Source organism: Hemiscyllium ocellatum, chromosome 9, assembly GCF_020745735.1.
Source record: "Hemiscyllium ocellatum isolate sHemOce1 chromosome 9, sHemOce1.pat.X.cur, whole genome shotgun sequence".
Lineage (NCBI taxonomy): Eukaryota > Metazoa > Chordata > Chondrichthyes > Orectolobiformes > Hemiscylliidae > Hemiscyllium > Hemiscyllium ocellatum.
The window spans coordinates 88,874,808-88,878,825 of NC_083409.1; the positions used below are offsets into that span (position 1 = coordinate 88,874,808).

At 41.0% G+C, this 4,018-nt stretch overlaps 1 non-coding gene across 1 annotated transcript; it reads left to right on the plus strand.

The window, feature by feature from the left end:
* The first annotated feature begins 593 nt into the window (after window positions 1-593).
* On the plus strand, window positions 594-667 carry trnat-agu (transfer RNA threonine (anticodon AGU)). The gene has a single exon. It is a non-coding gene; the product is annotated as a tRNA-Thr (tRNA).
* The last annotated feature ends 3,351 nt before the right edge of the window (window positions 668-4,018 follow it).

Here is a 4,018-nt window from a genome sequence, read left to right on the forward strand (position 1 = left end):
TTTGTAGCTGGCTTTTGTCTTACATGACTGTTGATTTTCTTTAGGACCGGTTGCAGCTGCTCTTTGGAGATAAGCAGGACATTCCCTGATTTGAATGCGTTAATGAGCTTTACTTAGTATTCTGTCTCTACAAAGGGTGCATTATCTGAATTGGAAAATAAAAGACTTGATTGTTACTGTGGATGGAGGTCACTAAGTGACCCATGGGAACCTCAGTTAGTTGGTTGGGGTAGTCGTTTTTATTTAAATGTTTGTCGAATGCGAGCAATGCTGGCAATGTTAGCATTTACGTGAAGGATTGAGATTGGACATAAGGTGCCATTGTCACCAAGTTTCCTTGTGAAGCTCAGAGTCATGTTTTCATTCTTGCTGCTCAGAAAGAAGCCTTGTTTATAAAACAAACAAAAACGTACCTGTCTGGCCCCTTACTGGGCCTTGTGCTCCTGGTAGCTCCAGAGAGTTAAGATTTAGCTCAGGCCTAATATCAACAGATGCTTTCCTTTAAGTTGACTTGCTTAAGTGGGGCATGCACAAGAAGATGGGTGGGTGGCAGCACATTAACCCATCTTTGTCCTAACTTTACATATGCTTGTGGCACCATGGCTTAGATGGTTAAAGCGCCTGCCTAGTAAACAGGAGATCCTGGATTCAAATCTCAGTGGTGCCTGCTTGCTGTATCAAAGGTTCACTGTTTCATCTTCTTAAATGGGCGGCTCAGTGGTTAGCACTGTTGCCTGACTGGTCCCAGGTTTGATTCCAGCTTCGGGTGACTGTGTGGGTTTTCTCTGGGTGCTCCGGTTTCCTCCCACAGTCCAAAGATGTACATGCCAGGTGAATTGGCCATGCTAAATTGCCCATAGTGTTAGGTGAATTAGTCAGAGGGAAATGGGTATGGGTGGGTTACTCTTCGGAGGGTCAGTGTAGACTGGTTGGGCCAAAGGTTCTGTTTCCACACTGTAGTGAATCTAATCTAATTTTCCATAAGACAATGGGGAGGAGGTCAAAATTGGGGTTAAAGATGGCAATAGTATTAATAATTTTTACTGAGCTTTGAATTACCTTATACCAAATGCCCATATGGGATTTTTCCATTCTGTATCACTTTGAATGTCTCATGTGGGCTGCTAACTTGTCTGATAACGGTTGATAACTTAGCTGCTCAATGGTCAGTTTGTTGAACATATGGTTATGATCTCTTCCTTCAAGAAACAAAGTCTTCACGCTCTGTCTAATGAAGCAGCTTCCATAGATAGACTGTCAGAAAGTGCCCAGAATAAGAAACTACCAGCACTGATACCTAAGTTCTCCAGAAAGCTCTTATCTTTAGCCATTAGTTTTAACTCTTTTGTGATTTCTAAATTCACTATTGTTCCAAATAGTCCTTTTACATACTTTAGTATTTTATTGTTCTAATGAAATCGATGGAGTTTTATTCAGAAATATATGATGATATGTGACTTATACTCCAGCCTCTTCTTGGAGTGTTTGATGTTCCAGACCTATGAAAAACTTACATTGAATTGTTGGTTTGAATTTTGCTAGTTTTCTAGGCATGTATTCAAGGTTAGTCTGATAGGCTTGTATTACCTCTTCCTCCCTTTTAAATGCGACCTTGTTGGCATTCATTTCATCCTCTGACACCCTTCAGGATCCAAACTATTGTCCTTACCGTTTCCTGAATTACTCTTTTCATCTTTGCATATATTTTACAAAATGGGCCTCCTTTTTTCTATCTACCAATGCTTCTTTATGCATTCTCTTTAGTTTCATAACTTCCATTTTAAGATTGCCCCTGAATTTTATGTACTATGAGAAAATGCTAGTTCATCTCTTTGTGCTAGCTTAAAAAAAATGATTGAATGATCTTTTAGAGCTGTTCATCATGTGACCAAATGAGATTGATGTTGTTTAGAATTGTGGTTGTTGCAACTAATGGGTTTGTTTCCTTGTTGCTTATAATAATATATAGATCTATGCACACTCATAGATCCTTAACAGAAGATGCTGCTTTATCAATGATACAAAATGTTAATGTGTCCATCCCAAGGAGCCGTAATGATACTGAATCAGAAAATGTCAGTGCAATACATTGTAAGCAATCAGTTTATCATGTACAAGCCACACTACTTTGTGACAGTTTGCTGAGTACATCTCTTGTATGATGTGCAAAAGGATAATATTTTCACTTACAGAGGTGTCAATCGAGGCATTTAGTGCATGTCGAAGGCTAATGTTGGAAAAGCACAACAGGTCAGGCAGCATCCGAGGAGCAGGAGAATTGACTGTGTTTCGGGCATAAGCCTTCATTTAGTGAATGTGTCCATTCATTTTTGTGTACACCCTATATATAACTTAAATGGAGATGAGATTCCACTTTTCCGATGGTGTTTACGTCAAATTGAGCAAGTGTGCTATCTGACTGGGATCTGTATCCTTGACATTGTTCCTTCATTGACTCTTATTCACATGCTGACATGGGGCTTTGTGTTTCACTTTGGCTTTCCTTGGGCAATTGGATTCCTTGCACAATTTAGTTCAATATCCTTTTGTGGACCACATTGTTCTTGTGTCACAGAATGCTGGATACTGTTTTGGTGAGACAAGCTACATCTTGTACAAGAGATAAAGGACAACTTGTGATATAAAGTGTGTGATTCATATATATTAATCTGACTTATTTTAGAGTTTGGCATTTGAACAGGTGGCATTGAATGTTTTGCTGAACCTGTTGAGAGCTGCACTAGTTGTTATGGGATAAGGCAGCTGAAGATTTGCCTACCAGCCTGAATTATTTTGAGCTTAAGTCATTCTTCTTTGTGTTTGTCTAAAAGTGACTTGCTGTAGGATTTGATGGGTGTAGAGTCAACAACCAGTTCCATAATCCTTTCAGCCATGTTAGCTTTGACGAGGAGCTGTTCTATGTCTTTATGTCAACACCAGCCGATGGATTGGTTGATTGTTTTACCTGACTGATGTTGCTATGGCATGAACCCAAGTCTGTGTAACCTGAAGTTGATTAGATTACTTACAGTGTGGAAACAGGCCCTTCGGCCCAACAAGTCCACACCGACCCGCCGAAGCGACAACCCACCCATACCCCTACATATACCCCTTACCTAACACTACGGGCAATTTAGCATGGCCAATTTACCTGACCCGCACATCTTTGGACTGTGGGAGGAAACCGGAGCACCCGGAGGAAACCCACGCAGACACGGGGAGAACGTGCAAACTCCACACAGTCAGTCGCCTGAGGCGGGAATCGAACCCAGGTCCCTGGCGCTGTGAGGCAGCAGTGCTAACCACTGTGCCACCGTGCCACCCAAAAAACTCGAATTGACTCGAATTTCAAGTTGGTCTTCTAAAATCAGTAAGATTTGTCAGGATCTTTGTGTTGAAAAATGTGATGCTGGAAAAACACAGCAGGTCAGGCAGCATCCGAGGAGCAGGAGAATTGACATTTTGGGCATAAGCCCTTCTTCCTGGCCCTAGAGATTCCTTAAGAAGGGCTTATGCCCAAAACGTCGATTCTCCTGCTCCTTGGATGCTGCCTGGCCTGCTGTGTTTTTCCAGCATCACATTTTTCACCTCTGGTCTCCAGCATCTGCAGTCCTCACTTTCTCCTCAGGATCTTTGTGGTCAGCTTTAGAATATTAAAGGATTTGAATTCTTTGTTTCCTGAAGGAAAAATTAGCTTGGTCACCTGTCTTTTGTTACCAGCTATTTGTTGATCCAGGAAGTAAAGATGAATTATTTCTTTACATAACTGAAATTCTGACATGAGGCCAATGGAATGTCAATTGATTCTCAGATGTTTGCTTTCCATCTTTACTGTGCTCTTTGTGCTTATTCAACAGTGCAAAAGTTTGTACAACAGTTTTCTGCCTATTTTTGCCTCTTTGTTTATCTCCTGTTTTACCTTGAACTGTAGCAGGCTAATGCCTGTAGATGTTGACCAAAAAAGAGTAATGACATCATGGGTGCATTTTTTATACCTATTCCACAAAGGAAGATAACA